The sequence below is a fragment of the Ursus americanus genome, chromosome 3, assembly GCF_024610735.1.
Source record: "Ursus americanus isolate L20-20 chromosome 3, mUrsAme1.1.p, whole genome shotgun sequence".
NCBI lineage: Eukaryota > Metazoa > Chordata > Mammalia > Carnivora > Ursidae > Ursus > Ursus americanus.
The window spans coordinates 61,507,654-61,528,221 of record NC_142129.1 but is presented as its reverse complement, the minus strand read 5'-3'; the positions used below and the strand labels follow the sequence as shown (position 1 = coordinate 61,528,221).

General features: G+C 33.8%; 1 protein-coding gene across 10 annotated transcripts in view; it reads left to right on the top strand.

Annotated features, from left to right (window-relative positions):
* Positions 1–20,568, top strand: part of PHF14 (PHD finger protein 14) — a 233,701-nt gene that overhangs the window by 158,997 nt on the left and 54,136 nt on the right. The window contains exon 20 of one of the 10 annotated variants that reach the window (XR_015723980.1): positions 14,540–14,621. The exons of the other annotated variants lie outside the window; for them this stretch is intronic. The gene's annotated coding sequence lies outside the window, so the exon portion shown is untranslated. The remainder of the gene's footprint in view (positions 1–14,539; positions 14,622–20,568) is intronic. 10 annotated transcript variants of the gene reach the window in all.

Sequence of the window (20,568 nt, the reverse complement as noted above, 5' to 3'; positions counted from 1 at the left end):
AGTTTTACTGTTTCGATTTGCCTTTTTACTGATACAGGTATGTAAAAGTCTGGAGACAAGTTGTTCATACAGTATCTTACAGGAGAATACCATAGAACAAATCTGTGGTAGTTCGTTGATGTACTAAAAGTCTGAGAATTAAAACTAGTATGGTTATCCTTGATGACAATTGTAGTTACATATTTAAACTTAGATTTCCTCTTTGCTAGTATGTGGGATAAAACCCACAATCTTTCCGTGGATCTTCTACCTTATATCTAGATTAAGTTCAGGATATTGCCAGTTACTCTAGCATTTTCTATGGCAGGCAGAATTGTATAAATGTCTTATTTAAGCCCTTAGTTTCTAAATGAGTGTTGTAATTTTAGATTAGTAACAATGATTTGTGAATTCAATAAGAAGTAATAGTCATTAACAATTCCACTAATTATAGTTGGAACGGTGCTTTTTTTTTTTAAAGTAGAATGTATTTTTTTTAAACTGAACATTTATGTACAGAACTGAACTTACTATTTGTCATTATTGCTTGCTCAGAAGTTCTTCACTTGATTGTCCTAGACATTTTCTGAAACCTATTCCAGGTAATATTTTTATCAAGTAACAGTTTTGAGCTAAATAAAGACTGTTGGTTATTCTTTATAATAGAATTGGAATCTCTACTGATCTTTTAGTTCTCTAACTTAAGGTAATTTTCATGGGGGCTATGTAGTGCATGTTAAGCATTTTGGTATACTTTGGTATGTCATGGGTAGGTACTCATTAAGAATCTTTCTGAAAATATGATTTCTATCATCCAGGTAAAATTTGTCAGTTTTTATGACATACATTTGTATATATTTCAACATCATATTCTCAGAAAGAAAATGACTGGAATCTCTAAAATTAGACAAAAATTTTAATGTAAATAATTTGCAAAATTGAAAAGCTAAAACATTTTTTAGGTTACACTTATTACAAAGTGGAAAAACCAAGCTGTTTTCTAATTTAGATGACATGTGGGCCTGATGCATTTGCATAGCATGCTGTGGAATACCATATGTGATAAGAAACTAACTCATAACTGAGAGATAATTAATCAAAGTACAGTAGGGTGCCATACATGGGAATGCCTTTCAGAACTCACCAAATTTATACTATCCTTTAGTTTTTAAATTGTTTTTAAAAATTATATGTATTTATATTATGTTGGAGGAAAAAGCCACCTACTAAAAATCTGGTAGTTAGCTTAAGGATTTTCATTACAGATTTTGAAAAGTTAATAAGAATATTTTTACCTGTTAACCCAGCATTATTAAGTTTGGATTATATAATATATTAATGTAAGGATGCAGAAGGAAGGTGAAATAAATTAATTATGTAAACTTGTTCTTCCAGTATTTAGGTACAAAGAGATGGTCCTCATTGAAATAGGTTAGCCCATTCTCAAGAGTTGTGGAACTAACCTAAATAATAGGAAAGGCTTAACTCCTAGCTTCAAAAAACAGAGTGAGATTTCATGTATTCCTGCTGCATATAGTTTATTCCTTCTAATTTATTAAACATTTATTTTAACTATTTCATCATTGTGTGGAATTACTTATCTGTTAAAAATTATTTTTCTAACCTATGTATTGTGGTTTCAGAAGTACCATTTATCTACAAGTAAGACTTCTTCAAATCTAAGCTAAGAAAATTCAGAGAATGATTCTGAAAGTTAATAGAATTGAGTTCTGAACACAAATATATTTAAGTGTTCTAATCTTGATGTTCTCTTAGAATCCTTACCAAGATTGAAAAATATTCTAGTTTAGGGGTCGGGGACATAGCCAAAGTGTTATGCCATGTTACTTACATTTTAACATGTTCATTTTTGGACATTTCTGAAATTAGGGTCTGTGTAAGCACTTTGCATTTCTAAGTCAAAATATTAATTTCTTTCTTAAAAATTTGCCATTAAATTTATGGAGTTTCTTATACTCTGAAGCATTGTTGAGTAACAAAACAGAGTAATTTAAAATATAGGGAAAGTCAAAGTATGCAGTACAGTATAGAATAAAGAGGTTTACGAGCTTTGAAAAGAAACAGACTGGGTCCAGATACTATTTATGATGCTTGTGACCTTTAGCAAGTTGCTTCACTTCATTGAGCTTCAGGTTGCTTATTTGTGAAAGGTTTAATGGCAATACTTGAAATACTATCTCTTCTTATTCTTAAAAATAAACAATCATTTTAGTTACAGAAAGAAAAGTTCAAAACTAGTGCTAATGTTCTGATTTTTGAATATAAGAAGTGTTTTTAAAAAGTAATCTGAAGAGCATTTTTCTGTTTTGTTTTTTTGTCTTCGTGTACCAAGTAATAATCTTTTCTTGCCTCTTTATCATAGTTCACACTAAACAGAGTAAGGTCATTTCTAACATTTCCATTCACAAAAAAGTCTATTTGTTTTAATTTCTTGCTAGAGTTAAGAGGTAATGAAAGCTATCTTTATAATTCATCTGTTTTTTAAACTAAAGAACCTAAGGCTCTCTAACTTTTAAAATTACATATTATACTATTCTGTGAGGTATTTTTTCTAAGTCTATTGTGTATCATTAGTACATAGTTTTTTTTTAAATATTGATGGTAATTGATGGTAAAGATTCTATTTCACGTTGAATATAGAATTATGGTCCTCTGTGAATCACACAGATAAATACACTAATGTTTTTCATTGTTTTATAAGTAGAAGGCATATTATTTAGAAAGTAGAGGTTTACCGTCATATTTAAACCACTGGTTCTACCAAGCATTGAATAATAAAAAAAGCTGTAACTGGTATGGTCATAAAAGGAAACTTGTTTTTAACTAAAGATAGATTGTGTTAATAGGTGAAGAAATACTCAAGAAATTTCCCATAGACTGTGGAGGGGTGTATTTCCTGGTCAAGGTCATGAAAACTATAAACCTGAAACTGAAATGAAAATAGGAAGTAAATAAAATGAAATTTAAAATTAACAAACCATTAAAGATAAGTGTAAGATAATTTATGAGTCTACTTTGTCAAAGTATATACAGTTTTTGATAATAAAAGATTTCATCAAGCCTAATGAATGACTTAATAGAGAACAGGCGTATATCAGCAACACATCCTTTTACCGTATAAATGTTTGAAAACTCCTATGGATGGAAATGTGGAAGGTTCTAGACTAGTCTTTCACATTCCTTGTAAAACCTGGAAATTAAGGTTATTAACTTTTAGGGCATACTGTGTAAACATATTTAGAATTTCATAACATGATTATGTGCCTTCAATATGTCTTTTTTTAATTAACATATAATGTTTCAGGCATAAGGTCTGTGATTCATCGGTCTTACACAACAACATGTCTTTTATTTTATTTTATTTTATTTTATTTTATTTTATTTTATTTTATTTTATTTTATTTTATTAAAATTTTGTTTATTTGAGAGAAGAGTGCATACACAAGTCGGGGAGGGGCCGAGGGAGAGAGAAAATCTCAAGTCAACTCTGCACTGAGCATGGCACCTGACGCCGGGCTTTGATTCCATGACCTTGAGATCATGACCTGAGCTGAAATCAAGAGTCAGGTGCTTAACCAACTAAGCCACACAGGTGCCCCTTCAATATGTCTTATGGCATTTATGCCAAGCAAAAGCCTCATTTTTTTTAAAGATTTATTTATTTACTTGAGAGAGAGAGAGAGAGAGAGCATGAACAAGCACACAAGCAAGGGGAGGGGCCGGGGGAGGGGGAGAAGCAGACCTGCGAGGTGTGAGGTCATGACCTGAGCCAAAGTCAGGCACTTAACTGACAGAGCCACCCAGGTGCCCCTGCGAAAGCTTCATTCTTAAGCAAAGAAATTTGTACTCATTCTCAGATGCTACTAATGTCTTTCTTTTGGAAAAGTAGATCTCAGTACGTGCTTTACATGTATGATGCAAAGGGTAGAGATTTATACGTGTAAATTCTTCAGAGCCCTATCTTTACACCCCATATTTCTTCCCCTCTCTGCCACCCACTCTATGGATTTCCAGTGGAAACCTTTAATAATATATTTTTCCTTAGTCATAGCATATAAATTTCTGTTACCTTACGTTACTTTAAAAAATGAACATCTGACTTTCTGGGAGTATCAGATATGCTGTTTTTAACTTATTTTCCATTGGTAGAATGCTAAGTAAGGCAATTATAAGACTGTGGTCCATACCATCTTCCCATGGCCCCAGCCTAGTCCTGTCCTGCTCCATATTAAATTATTAGCTTCAGTTCTTATTTTGACAGAGCCTCAGAACTGCCTTTAACTAACTTTAATAAGTTAAGTGAACATCACTTTATTCCTTCTTGTGCTTTGCCAAAATATTTTTCAGTCTTTCGATTTATATCATAATTTGACATTTTCATCACTTGTCAATTCACATAGCCCAAATGCAAGTGATTTTTCCTCAAAGCCTACACACCACCTGCACCAGGACCTTCTAAAGTGCTGTTAAATATGCAATTTGGAAGGCCCCATACAGACCTCCTAAATCAGTATTTCTGGAATGGTGCTCAAGAATCAGCATTTTTACTTACCACAGGTGATAATTAAAGTTTAAGAACCACTGCTTTTGACCCTAATTTCTTCTAAATTCCTTAAAAATAGTTTTGTCTCTACTTCAGGTATTCACTTATTGTACCTACAGACTGTCTTTCAACCCCCCCAGACAGATTCAAGGTAGACTGATAATAACCTGATTCAGGTTCAGTACAGTAGCATTCCTTTTCTTCCCTTTCTTCTTTCTTCTTTCCAAGTTCTGGAATTGCTCAGCAACATCTTAAGGATCTTCTCTGAGCTATAAATTCAGTTTGCCCCTATGCAGAATCTTCCTCAGTTACTCTTTTTTCTACTTCTTTGCAGCAGTTGATACTGGTGGTAACTTCCTCCTTTTTACAAACGGCCTTCGCGCCTTTCAGTGAATTTATTTTCTCCTGGTTTTCTTCCTTCTTTGGTCTTTTTGATAGGCTTCTTTGGCTTCTTTTCATAGTCTTTTTTTCTTACTTTGCAGGTGATAGCATCCACACCCAAAGCTACAGGAAAACTTGGGATTTAGGATTTAATGATCCAACTATTCTATCTTTTCGATTGATTGATTGATTGACTTACCTACCTACCTACCAACCAGAGAGAGAGCACAAGCAGGGGAGTGGCAGGGAGAGGGAGAAGCAGGCTCCCCGCTGGGCAGGAAAACAGACATGGGGCTCAATCCCAGGACCCTAGGATCATGACCTAAGCCAAAGGCAGACGCTTAACTGACTGAGCTGCCCAGGTGCCCTGATCCGTCTACACTTTCTGAATTAATGTTCATCAAGGGAGACTTTCTGCCTTTTAAAATATTATCCTTTGAAAGAAATTAAGTGTTATCCTTTGCCTAATAATTAAGACGTAATTTAGTAATAAATTCACCAAATTTTAGTTGGCCATTTCCACTATCTAGTAGTCTACTGAGGAAAAACTAAAAAATTTTACAGTAGCAACTTCTAACAGGAAAGAGGAGCAAGTGAGTTTTGGGTGAAGATGTAAAATCGTGTAATCACTTGGAATGCAGAATAAGTTCTGGTGATCTAATGAACAGCATGGTAATCACAGTTAACGATACTGTATTATATACTTGAAAGTTGCTAAGAAAGTAGATCTTAAGTGTTCTCATCACAAAAAAAGAGATGGTAATTACGTGACGTGATGGATGGGTTAACTAACACAATGGTAATCATTTTGCAATACATGTGTATCAGAACAACACGTTGCACACCTTAAAACTTGCGCAATGTTTTATGTCAATGATATCTCAATAAAGTTGGGGAAAAAAACAAAAAAATTACTACAAAGTTTAAATAGCAATTTATTTAAGTAGAGTGCTTAACAACTTGATCGCCAAGTGAAATATTGTTCTGGCCATACAATTAAATATGCTGTAATTGAAGTGTCAGACTTTGAGTTTTCTTTAACTTTAAAGCTACAGAGTAATCAAAATAGCAGTTTTTAATATAATTAACATCCTTTGTGTAAGGTCTTGCTTTAAAAAAAATGTATGCTTGTCTTTTTATTTTTTTCTTTTCTCTGACTCAGCTTTTCTGGAGAAATTTGGATTCAGAAAAGAAATTACATACATTGTGTTTTTTAAAATTTCTTACAAATATAATTTATGGTCATTATAGAATATTTGGAAAATTTTTTTAAAAACATAAAAATACTTAAAATTACCTGCAGGGGCACTTGGGTGTCTCAGTCTGTTAACCGGCGGCTTTCAGCTCAGGTCATGATGCCTCTATCCTGGGATCAAGCCCCTGTGTTGGGCTCCCTGCTCAGCAGGGAGCCTGCTTCTCCCTCTGCCCCTGCCCCCCACTCGTGCTCGCTCTTTCTCTCTCTCAAATAAATAAATAAAATATTAAAAACTACCTCAATTATGGTACCTTATAGGCATCACATTTCTGCTCTTGTTTCAGTAGTATATCGTACTACAACCTACTCTTTAAAAATTTCAATCATATTATATATTCTGTGATTTTTTTTTAATGTAACTGTTTATGTGACCATTTTCCATGATGTTACTTTTTTCTAACCAGATTTTTTTAAACCAGATTTTTTAGTATGGTACATTTCTTTGCACAGATATACTCTTGGTGTAATTTCTGGGTCAAAAAACTGAACATTTTTAAAATATAGTTTTAGAAATAATAATAGTTAACATTTATTGAGTACCTCTATGTGCCTAGCATTATTTAAACACATAAAACATACCATCTCATTTACTCCTCACCATGGTCTTTAAGGTAGTTACTGTTTTTTATCTCCTTTGTGTGGGGAAAAAAGTGAGGTTCAAAGGATACACACCTACGTGGTAACAGTGATTCAAACCCAGATCTGCCTGACTGTGTAGTCTGTGTTTTAGACTTGCTTTCCTATATTGAAATAGGTATTTTCTGTTCCTTGTTGCATGAGATTCTCCAATTAGATTTTTGTCCTGAAGTCATTGTAAATTTTCATAATGTAGAAACTCAGATAATTTTGTATTATAAATAAACACCACTGTAATAGGAAAAGGAAAAATACCTTTATTGTTAAATGGGATCTGTTTTGGTGTTTCTAGTGAATAGGGGAATGAATAAAGCCTAGAGGTAATTCTTAAAACAGATGAATTAATTAAAAATGGTCCTACTGTTAAGGTGTAGAAGATAGACCGTTACTTCTCAAGGCCCTTTCTTCATAAAATTGAACGAAACAATTCTCTTTGTTAAGGGAGTTACCACTTCACAATATGGATGATTTATGTAGACCCAGCAGAATCTAATCTATTGTACTTGGAGGGAGGTGAAGGAAAGGGATCTAAAAGTGAATTTTTCATTAGGCACTAAATAGTGTATTTTTGCTGAATCAAATATTGTATCTTAATGTTTGTCATTAATTGTGAAGTTTGAAAACCTGTACTGTGAAAAGAAACTAAGAGCAGCCACATTTAGTTTCTTTGCAAAGGTAGTTTAAGAATGTTATGATTTGTGCAATGTCAGCCACTTTGTGTACAAACTGGAAGGCTATATATATATATATATATACACACACACACATATATATAAATTTAAATTTTTAAAATATATAAAGTTTATAAATATAAATATATATTTAATATCAGCATTCTTTTACAGAAAAAGATTACTCTTATTCAAAAATAATCCCTCATAAGTGGCTTAAATACTAATTATAATGCAATTTAGATTCATTTGGATTAATTCTTTTAATTTTTTTGTCAGCCAGAGAGTATGAAATTATTACCTAGCGTATAATTTAAAGTTAAAAAATGTCTCCCCCCTCCTTGGCAGATAAAGATCCATATATGTAACTGTGTTGTTCTGCCGTATTTCTACCTATGACCTAGCACAGCCATCTATGTTCTTTTGTGATTTCAGACTTCTAAAAGTTTTTTTAGCTTTAATACATTGTTCTCTTTTTTTTCCTCTGAACTATATTCATATGCTAAATTTAAACTCTGGTCACCTAAGATGCAATTTATTTTAATGTTTTCTCTGAAGGTTTCTTAAAGGTTTATGTTGTAGTGTTATATCTTCATTGAAGTTAAGTTGGTTTTTTGTTAAATGTACCTTCAATAATGGCTACAAATGATTATCTGGTTCGTTGGCTTGAAAACTCTTTAAAGTATGCATATAGAGGTTACAGTTTTTAAGAATCACTTTGAAAAGTTCAGGCTGCATCAATGCACTTTATCAGTTCACTTTGTGTTCCTGAGGGACTACACTATTTTCTCAGTTTTCAAAGACATTACATTATACCATAGTGTAAATTCTGTTTCTAGATCAGATTTCTAGATTTAGATTACCAGATATTTGTGAATCAGTTTCCAAAGCACAGATGGCTTAAACCAAGTCATGAATATAGAGTATTTCAGTGTTATTACCTTATTTTAATGCAGCAGTTTCAACATATATCCCACAACAATAAAAATCATTACTTAATAATTCAGTTTAAAATGTATTCTAGTATCTAGTCATTAAGTTTACTTGTCACTTATTAATTTTTCCCTACTTCAAGTCATTTTAAGATTGTGAATGAAATATTTTCAGAAAACATTCTCTTCTATAAGGTGTACTGCTGTATAATTTAGAGAATTTTCTCTTTCCCCTGTGACATTTAGTGACAATATGGAAGCTTTAACCTGTTTGCAGCATAATGACTATATTAAGTACCATCTTATTTCCCATTTCTTTTCGAGTGCTCCCAAGTCTACTACTCATGAATCTAATTTTTGCAGTGAGGTAAACTTTCTTTCTTTATGATTTAGCAGTTCCAAAATGTCCCAGTTTTTTCTTCCCTACTCATTTTCCCATCCTCATTTTTCCCCTAAGGTGTAATGAATACCCTGTGTATTTGTGGTCCTTTATCAGTAAAAACCTTCCTTAGGGTAGGAACCTTTCTAATAGGGTCAAATATAGTTAGTTGCTTTTTAAATTAATATTATTTTTTACTGACTAGCAATTTGGGGGGGAAAAATCCTTTAGTCTGAAATTGACCCCTTTAAATAAAAGCCCTTAAAATTAATTTTAAGTAAAGAATATATAAGACAATAGAAGTAGTTTTATCTGTTCTCCATGTTCAATGCTTTAAAGACTATCCAGTTCCTATTTTTAAAATATTAGTCTTTTTTATTCAGATATAAGTAAATTTTGTTCTTGAATTTAAGACAAGATACAAACAGGGGTGCCTGGGTGGCTCAGTCGGTTAGGCAGCTGTCTTCTGCTCAGGTCATGATCCCAGGGTCCTAGGATCAAGCCCCACATTGGGCTCCTTGCTCAGCGGGAGCGTGCTTCTCCCTCTGCCTGCTGCTTCCTCTGCTTGTGCTCTCTCTCTGTCTCTGACAAATAAATAAATAAAATCTTTTAAAAATTTTAAGACAAGATACAAACAGAAAGCACTTAATTCTTTCTTCCTGGTGCCTTTAAACAAGCCGTGTTGGATGTTCTTTTCTCCCATGACTCTAGGACGTACCTCATGGCTTTTCCAGAGTCTCCGTAAGGTATTAGTAGTCTTTTGGGGTTTTTTTGGTTTTTTTGTTTTTTTATGTAAAAAATCCAGTCTACTTTAATGTCAAGGCTTCATTCTGTCAACAAGTTCAAAGCTTCTCCTCTCCCCAGTTGAGGCCTGCTTGAAACTGGAAAAGCTACAGTTTGATGGGGGCCATACTGGACTTTCATTCTTTTCCCTGCTTTCTTTTGTGGGTTTTTGGTGATCTCTCATTGTTAAGGCTTGCCTACCTGCAGTTCCCTTGATGTGAGTGAGAGATGGATGTCTTCTCCTTTATGTTACTTACAACTCATTTTTAGAACTTAAGTTCTTTTTGTTTCCTCTTTGCTTGGCATCACCTCATTCTCACTAGGTTGTCCTATTTGGCTAAATCCCATTCTAGATAACCAGAATCTTGCTCTCTTTCACATCTCATTACTATTCCTAAAATAAGCACATACACACACACCCCTGCCCTGCAAGCTCAGAAAAGCAATCATTCCATCTGTGGCCCTGATTTTTTTTCTCCATTGCTCTGCCACATGCATCACCATTCAGTTTCTGTGAACCTCAAACTCCTAGGGACAAACTCTCCGAGTACCTTTCAGAAAATCCCTCTCATATAGGGTCTCCCTTTAAACTACCTCTTCTAAAGAAATCCTTGCTCTCTTGTCTCACCTTTGCTGTCTTCAGGCTTCTTTGATGAGTTGCCAGACCAATTTTTATATGTGTGAGACTTTGACATAATTTTTTGAAATATTTTACCAGTGCATATCTTTACAAAAATTAAATTTCAAACCATTTATGATAAAGTTTCGCCCACCCCATGAATCCTTTAATGTATGTCAAATGCCCTGTCACCATGACTCAAATCATGATCATCTTCTTAGTTTTTCTACTTCTTCAAATACATTCTCCTAGTTCCTCAACTCTTCAAGACCCCTAGGCTCTCATCTTCCTTCTGACTTTATCCCTCTCCCCTTGTTAAACTATTTTTTGGCATTTAATATTATACCTTAAAAAAAACATTAGAGCCCTCTATTATAATTCCCCAGCTTGCTCTGGATCCATTGTACTGTTTCATCTTAACAGGGTTTTTTCCTGGCCAGAAATAACTGGAGGAATATATGGACTTAGGTTCATTTAGTGAGCTCCTTATCAAATTTCCTATAGCAGCTATGTCAAATCTTTGCCACATATCTCAAGTGTCAGTTTTATTTCCAGCACCCTCATTTTTTCAAGATGACTGTGTCTCTTAACATCATTGAGGAAAAGGGCCCATATCCCCATCGTATATCCTCTCAACCTTAGAAATAGTCCTTCATACTTTTCCTAATTCACTCTTTGTTACTTTCCCTACCTAAGTCTCTTATTTCCTGTGTCCAAAGGGGGGTAAACAATGTAAACAAATGTTTACTTTTGTTCTTTATTCCCCAAATCACCTTTCTCTTCAGAATCTAGGTTTCTATTCTCATTAAGCCATTCTGCAAACTTTTCCAAATCAGGCTTTTTGAAAGACCATTTTTCACATGTCCTTCCAGGTTAGAAAATTCCAGGAAGGAGTTCTCCATTGTCCATATGTAGGACAGACACCTGTAGACACTGTAGACAGACAGGTTTTATCCCTGACTTCCAAGGCCATCTGTAATCTGTCTCCATACTAATACTCCAATACCTCTCTCTGCCTTTCTCTCCCTCTTCCCTCCCTGCTTCACTCTGCTCTCTCTTTTATAAATATGAGGGTATTTTTTAAATTAATTGTTTGGCTTAAGTTCCAATTTCTGTATAATCTTGAGGACGAGACTGAATTTCCTTGTTCATTTCTTTGCTAGAGTGTTCATCTGGCATTCAGTAGCTGTTTCTTTGCCTTCTTACTCATCTTTTTATGTCTAGGTCCTTTTTACCAACTATATTACAAATGTGTATGGCAGAGTATTTCTTTTCATACTTTCTTGAAGACAAGGAGTCTCAGTGTTACATGTAATTTTTTCTAAGACAGATTTAAAAATGCTTCTAGTAGTTCTTCACTGCTGGCTTATTTCCTATTAGTTGTTGTTAAAAATATTTTTAAAGTTTTATTTTGCTGAATGGCAGACGTAGCGCAGGTTCTACTTTTTTGCCTTAGATGCCCAAGACTATTTGTTGAAACAACAAATGCTGTCTGAAACATACATTTCTGCCAGCCATGACCCAAATATACATAAAAGACCTAGAGTAAGAGACATAAGAAAATACCTGTTCAGCAAATTTAAAATAATATCTTTTCTTAGAATAGTTTCTATTCCTAATTCACTCAGCATTTCTGTTAACATTTATGAGTACCTATTGATTATTATACATTTCTTTGGAATAGGGATGCAGTTTTAAATTAAAAAGAAATTGTTTCCTCCAGAATGTAGAACACCAGGGTTGTCTAAGAGGGTAAATCTAATCTGGAAGAAAATGTCTGTTTCATATTTTTTGTACATAAATTGAGAAGAAATACGGGTATTTTCTTTCTCTTGATGGCCCTACCAATATGTCTACAATAGTAACCTGATTTTATTGAATCAAAAACTATCATATTCAAAAGATATGCCACACACAGTACTAGGTGCTTGAGATATACTAAGATAATCAGACATCGGGCCGCCTGGGTGGCTCGGTCTGTTTTAGGCTCACATCGTGATCTGAGGATCCTGGCATCGAGCCCCATATCAAGCTCCCTGGGAGTCTGCTTCTCTCTCTCCCTCTGCCCTCCCCCCGACTCATGCTCTCTTGCTCATTCTCACCCTCTTGCTCTCTCTCGCTCATGCTCTCTCTCTCTAATAAAATCTTTGAAAAAAATATCAGACATGAATCTGGCCCTTAAAAAACTTAGGTTCTAGTAGGATAGATAAGACATGTATGAGTATAATCATAATACAAGATTTAAGGTGTTATATGCCATTAGAAGGTATAGATGAGCTACTCTGGGAATTTAGAGACTAAGAACATTAGTTTACTTTCAGTTCCAAGAATCAAAAAGAAATTGGTGGGTAATACATCATTTGAATGGAATTATGAAAACTAGGTAGGATTTGATAAGAATATAAGTGAGGATAGGCTAAGTTATGCAACACCCCCCCCCCAAATCCCAAATTTTTAGTGGATTAATACAAGTTGAATTCTCATGCAGGTAACATGTCATTACAGATTGGCAGAGCAACTCTGCACATCACAGTAACTTGGGGACCCAAGCTGATCACAGTTTTATTTCAACATATAGGGTACCTGGCACTATAGCAGGAAATATGGCAAATTGCAGAATGACTTTTAAAATCATATTCGGAAGTTGACACCTACCACTTCAGTTTACATTCCACAAATTACATTGTTAAACCTACCTTTAAGAACCCAGGGAAATATGCTACCATGTGCTACCACACTTTAGAGGCCTTTCTGGTATTTGAAGCAGTGTAGGGGAATCCTTGGAGAGAAAAAGTGTTTGTATAATTTGTATGAAGGAAACTACATAATAGTTTTAAAAGTCATAACAGTTACTAATATGTTTTTAAAAATTTTTGCTTTAAATTTTTTTTCAGAGCAGTTTTAGGTTTACAGAAAAACTCAGTGGTAAGTATAGAGAGTTCCCATATGCCCCCTCATTCCTGCCCTGTTATTAACATCTTGCATTAGTGTGGCTATTTCAATTCCTTAGTTTAGGAGCGCCTGGGTGGCTCAGTCGGTTAAGCATCTGCCTTCGGCTCAGGTCATGATTCTAGGTTTCTGGGATTGAGCCCCGCTTCGGGTTCCCTGCTCAGTGGGGAGTCTGCTTCTCCCTCTCCCTCTGCGGCGGCTCCTGCTTATGATCTGTCTCTCTCAAATGAATAAATAAAATCCTTAAAAATAAAAGAAGAAAAACATTGATCTAGTCAAAGTGCTTTGTTTTACAGATAAGGAAGGTGAAACTCAGAGAAGTAACCTCATGTTCACATTAGGGTTACACAGCTAGTTAATAACAGAGCTATGACCAGGTTAGTACTAGCTAGTACTCCTTCAGTCATCTATTAATCTATCATTGAGCACTTCAGAAATTACTGTACATTGTCATTAAATCTGTTCAGTGATTAAAAATAAGTTTAAGACTAAAATATATATACCTACAAACATTTTGCAAAAACATAAGTCAACTCAAACTGTATAACAATATACAGTGAATGATTGGGGAGAGAAACACAAGTCCTTTTTAAGTAAGCTTTGTCAAAAGACTAATTCTTGCATTATATGAGCACTTGCCCATAAATATCCTGATTTCTTTGTCTACTGGCACTAGAACCCACCTCTTTCTTCACTTGACATACCCTTCTAAGGCCTATAAACTTGATTTTATTCTGTCATCAGTATCCCTCATTACTTCTTCTGGTACAAACATGTTTCCTGAGAAATCAGTCTCTTACGTGTTCTCAGTGTTCCTGTAATTTAGTCAACTAGTCTGCTTCAAGAACAGACTCATAATCATATTGTCTCGGTAACTGTATAAATTCGGGTAAATGACTTAATCTTTCTGCCTCATTTCCTCATTTTAAAATGGAGACAATAATAATACCTACTCATCAGGGCTTTTGAGGGGCTATTTTATTTGTGTTTTAGAGTCTGATAACAATGTCGATGAGCCTGACCAGGACTTGATTCACTCTTCCATTTAGTTGCATGTCCACAAGAAGTATTGAAATGGTTTTCACTAAGATAAAGATGAAATATATATACTTTCTGTCTATTTCTGAAACAGAACAGCACATCCCTTGTTTTCATTTTTTTCATTTGAGGACCATCTAAAATTATTTTCATAGAATGTTGGCTTTAACTATAATTTTTTAAATACTCCATAAAAATTTAAGTTTAAGCTAGTGTTAATTTTTTGTATAGTTTTCATGGTAAATGTCTTTTTTTCCATTCAAGTCCAACTTTGTTAAGGAGCACAGTTTCCTGCATTGGTAATGTTAAATGTAACTTTAGCTTTCAATTCATTGCTGTGGTTGTGTTTCCAGAGCCTGCTGTAAGAGATAAACCCATTGCAAATGAAGACAGCATTCATTTTCTTCCACCTCAGGCCACACAGAATTGATTGAGGTAATAAAATGACAGCAACTTGTAATATCCTGAAGGCTCTTTAATTCAAAAACCAGTTCTAACCTGATTCAGAGCTTGTTTAAAGCTAATTTATAGCTTGCATAATTTTTAGGCAGCCAACCAAGGTAAAGGATGATATATGAAAACTGATAAAGAATTAACTTCGGATACATTCAGACTTGTTTTGTTAAAGTCAACTGGTATTAAAAAACATAGGTGGTAGCGGAATGGCAGAAATAATAATTGGTAAGCTTTGCTTCACATAAGTAGCATTGTTGACAATAGTTAAGATTTTTCATCATTTTGTTTCAGACCTAACTTCTTGTCCTATCTTTGTAAAATCGGTTTTATTTGCATTTCTTGTATTTTAAGGTCCTTCATTTTTCATCACATATATATATTAAGATTAGTTAGAGGCTGGGTACAGTTTGCAGCTGCTGTAACTTCCACAATGACAAATGTACTGTATGCCATGGTGACAATGCTGCTGCTAAATAGTTCTGTCAGCATTTAATTTAATCTTTTTAAAGAGGAGTTAGAACTCTTCAGTTTTATTTGGGCTGAAAAGAATCCATAGGCTTTTGGCCTTTGTGGGGTTTTTTTCTCTTTTTATTTGAACATTTTTTGACCCACAAATAATATAACTACTGTAGTAGAGTATTTTGTACTATGAATGAAGCCAGATTTTCAGAAATTTCATGTCAGCATTCATGAGTAAAAATGGATTACATTTTCCTTTTTTATATTTAAATCCTTTTCATGGTTATAACTTTTTCCCTTAAAAAAAAAAAAAGGACTGGAGGATGAGCATATCTTTTGTCATATGCTATTATTATAGGATCCTAGAAAATTATGAAACTTTTTTTTAAGATTGTATTTATTTGAGAGAGAGAGCATGCAGGTGCATGCATGAGCAGGGGGAGGGGCAGAAGGAGAGGGAGAGGCAGACTCCCTGCAGAGCAGGGAGCCCAATGCTGAGCTCCATCCTGGGACTCTGGGATCATGACCTGAGCGGAAGGCAGATGCTTAACTGACTGAGCCACCCAGGCACCCCAAAATGATGAAACTCTGAGAAGGGCATTTATCATCCTTAACCATATGTATCACACTTAGTACATTGCAAATGTTTTGGATGTCTAAGCTAAAAATGTCAATAAATGTATATAAACATAGGTTTAGATATGAGACTGTACTCTCATATTCTATAGTTTCTTCAGTGAAGCTTGTGTAGATAGCTTGTGAGGTATTAAGACAAAAAGATTGTGGTTAATCTAATTCTGCCCATAGTAAACATGGCCATAATTATTTTAATAACTTTTGAAAATTATAAAGCAGTACATGATTATAGAATAACATATAAAGATGAAAATAAAAGGCATTTAGGGAATAACCACTGCTAGCATTTCGTTTTATTTTTGTATGTGTATTTTTAAAGATCTTAACATTATATGACATATGCCATGCATTCTCAGTAGAGGCAGTGTTGCTTCAAGGGGTTAAAACTGGTTCTCACAGGAGTAAAAAGAAAAGAGGGTTTGTGACCCTCCACTGTTCAACCTTTTCTGATAAAATCTTATTCTTAGTATTTAATTTTTTTCAGGTTTTCTTGGGTATCACACAAGTAGTACTATCATTAAGATTCATGAAAAATACACAAAATGTATAATGATCAGTAGTAATACAGAACAATGACAAACAGATGGTTATGATCACATGACATTCCATCAGTTGCTTGATCTTGAAGTTACTTCACACAAGGTGGCTACACGTGCCTGTTGGCTGCTTGTGGCCATCTTGTGGATGTTTATGCTTGATCTTCAGTGTTGTGTATAACTTAGGCTTTGAGAATGAATAAAAATAGATTATTTAATATTACAAAATTTAATCCATCATTAATTATATCAGTTGCTGAAATGAGAACATACAATATATGAATGATTATTTAGCAGCTAGTTATTTTCTCTTATCAAGCAAAACCTAAAGTTCACTAAAATTTTAAGACCTACTTAATTTTTTTGGTTGCTTTTGCTGGAAACAATAGTTTGAATGATTTAAGACTTGATTTTACATTGTTATTCTTACATGTTTATGTTGTATGTAACTTAACATATAATTTTTAAATCTCCTAATGTTTTATAATTTTTTCAGTTGGCACAGTGTTAACATTAGTTTCAGGGGTACAACATCATGATTTGACAAGAGTATACATTATGTTTTTGCTCATCACAAGTGTAGCTGCATCTGGCACTGTACATTGCTATTACAGTATCATTGACTATTCCTTATGTTGTGCCTTTTATCCCTGTGACTTATTCATTCCATAACTGAAAGCCTGTATATCGCAATCCCCTTCATCCATTTTTCTCATCCCTCCACTCCCCTCCCCTCTGGCAACCATCAGTTTATTCTCTGTATTTATAGGTCTGGTTCTGCTTATTGTTTATTCATTTGTATTTTTTTTAATTCCACATATAAGGGAAATTTATGGTATTTGTCTTTCTAGGTCTGACTTGTTTCACTTAGCATAGTATTCTCTAGGTCACAAATGGTAAGATCTCATACTTTTTTGTTGCTAATAATATTCCATTGTGTGTATCACATCTTCCCTATCCATTCATCTGTCGATGGAACCTAGGTTGCTTCCATATTTTCACTATTGTAAACAACGGTACAGAGATACCTTTTCGAATCAGTGTTTTTGTTTTCTTTGGGTAAATTTAAAAAGTCTGTATTTTTTTGAGGAACCTCCATACTGTTTTCCATGGTGGCTGTACCAATTTACATTCCCACCAGCAGTGCATGCGAGTTCCTTTTTCTCCATATATTTGTCAACACTTGTCTTCTTGAGTTTAGCCATTCTGACAGGTGTAAGGTGATATCTCATTATGATTTTGATTTACATTTTTTCAATGGGATCAGTGATGTTGAGCATCTTTCATGAATCCATTGACTATCTGTAAGTCTTCTTTGGAAAAATGTGTATATTCAGGTCCTCTGCCCATTTTTTAATAGGATTTTTTTGACATAAAATTTATATTAATAAATTACTCAGCAATTATAGTTACACAAGTTACAAGCTTTTTAACTTCTGTTAAATTATAAAATGATAAAAATTTGTTTAGTCATTCATAATCTTGTATCAAAAAGTTAAGCTTTTTTTTTTTTTAAGATTTTATTTATTTATTTGACAGAGATAGAGAAAGCCAGCGTAAGAGGGAACACAAGCAGGGGGAGTGGGAGAGGAAGAAGCAGTCTTCCAACGGAGGAGCCTGATGTGGGGCTCGATCCCATAACGCTGGGATCACGCCCTGAGCCGAAGGCAGATGCTTAACGACTGAGCCACCCAGGCGCCCCAAAAAAGTTAAGCTCTTTTTAAGCAGAAAGCTTAACTCCTTTTATTGTATAAAGTACAGCTATACATTCAGGACATAAAGGGATACACAGTATATCTGTGGCATTAAAATTTCATGGGGTGGCTTTTAGGAAAAAAAATTCTAAAAAGACTCTGGGTGATGCTAATAAAACAGTTGAGAAACACTAGCATAAACAACTTATCCTGCTCTTTCCCTTAATATTACATAGTAACTATTCAAATTATTTTTATGCAAAGCCAGTTTTGTGCCCTGCACACAGTGGGATAATAAATTAAAAAGTAGATTCACTGTGACATCAGTCATTATAATCATTCTTATTTGAAATTGCATTTGAGATGATAATCCATGAATTCTAGTAATCCACAAATATCCATATAGTACTAGATCATTTTGTGATTGTTGGAGACAGAACTATAAATATCTACCTAGAGATTGAAACATCAGTCTTAATAAATCTAAGTTTTAGTAGGATTCCTTGATAACATTTTTTTATGTGTTACTGTTTTAAGTCTTTGAATGATCTGACCTTTGTATTTACTGTGGTCTTTCTAGTTTGTATATTCTCTTACATAATTCTAGTGTATGATTTATGACCCTATCATTTACAAATATTAATGCCTTTGAGCTGACCATTACTGTTACGAAGATTAAAAAATTAGACACTGTGTCTTAATTAATGGGAGCAAGACAGAATTCTTCCTCTGAGTAACTCCATCTCATTGGGAAGATAGGCATATAAAATGAGGAACTAAGGACTTGCTAGTGCTTTAGAAGTCTAAGTAGGAGCACCTGGCTGGCTCAGTCAGTAGAGCATTCAACTCTTGATCTTGGGGTTGAGTTCAAGCACCACGTTGGGTGTAGAGATAACTTAAATAAGTCTTAAAAAAAATAAATAACAGTACCAGGTATTTGATATTGTAGAAATATAGAAACCATTATTTTACGGAGCCAAGCAAGCAAATATCTGGCAGAATGAAGTATGACAATAACAAATGTTTTACCATAAAAAATACCATATATTACACTCGATACTGTAACAATTTTTAAAATTTATCTCACATCTGTATTTCCATTAACTATCTAGAGAAAAAAGATTCTGAGAAATAAGCACTCTAAGACTGAGAATAGTATTTTTTTTTATTGTTTTCTTATTTTTATGGCCTGAGGACTTTTTTTTTTTATTATTATTCAGCTCCATTCTGATTTGGTTCTTAGTCACTAAAATTTAAACTCCTGGACTTGAACCATATAATATAAAAATTTTATTTTAAAAAAATTGCCCTCCCTTTTAAGTGAATTTGAAGCCATTGTAACAAGTGATTTTTGGAACCCAAGTAATGAACCAAACGCAAACATACGGTGGTTATATTTTTCTTGTTTTTATAGCTTTGGGAGGATGGTGTTTTTAGAGCAAGTATTTTTTCCCAGTATGAGTTTAAAAATCTAATAAAAACAAAGGCCTTGGCGATATTCTTATTACAGAGTTTCAAGGAGTAGGATTGTCTGCAAAAAAATTGTTTTCATATTTACAACATTTATCTAAGAAAAAAATTTGTTTTACAAGCAGACAGCTTTTTATATATGTTCTTCCAATCCCACTGGGATTAACAATAGAAAGGAGTTGGTTTCAAAGTAATTTAAAGCAAAATTTGTCCCTAGAACAGATTTAAAAATTTACAGATTAACAAGTGACCTATTAAGAGAAAACGTTTAAATAATGTTGTGTTGTTTCTATTATCAAATATAAGCCATTTATCTGTATTTAACCTTTTAGAATCATTGTGTTTATTTCAATGTATACTCGTTTCTTCTAACATTTGGAGGATATTTAATACATGACTTAATACTATTTGCTTTTAGGAATATTCATTCATTTTAGAAGCTCTGTTCTCTATTTAAGTAGCTTTACGTATTGACCCAGGTAAGAGAGCATAATCAAGTTAACTAATTGTCACATTCTCATGAACTTCACATTGAGAGGAAATTAAAGACAAATAGAAGCTCGCCTGGGTGGCTCAAGTAGGTTGAGCAGCTGGCTCTTGGCTTGAGGAGAGGTCACGATCTTAGGGTCGCGACATCAAGCCCAGTGTTGGGTTCAGTGCAGTCTGCTTCAGATTCTCTTTCCTTCTCCCTCCAGCTCACGTGTGCATTCTCTCTCTCTCTGTTTCTCTCTTTGAAATAAATAAATGAACACAATCTAAAAAAAAAAAAAAAAGACAAATAGAAATCATCAGCTTTTAGTTTGAGATCAAATTTAAAGGATTTTACAAAGTTCTATTATATTTAAATGAAGAATGAATGCATTTTACATTAACACTAAAGTATAGGTAATTTAAAATGTTAAAAGGCAAATGTGTGGAGTATACCCAAGCATTAGCTTTGTTTCTAAAAGAAAAGAAATTACAAAAAAAGAAAAATTACAGAAGGTAATTAAGGTACCTTAAAAGAGAGCAAAAGTTACAGTAGGTATACAAAAGGTATAGTACATGTTTCTAGAAATAATGAGAGTTGAGTAAAATTTTCTACAGGATACAAAGTAATGTATTAAAAATAATGAATCATTATGATCAGCA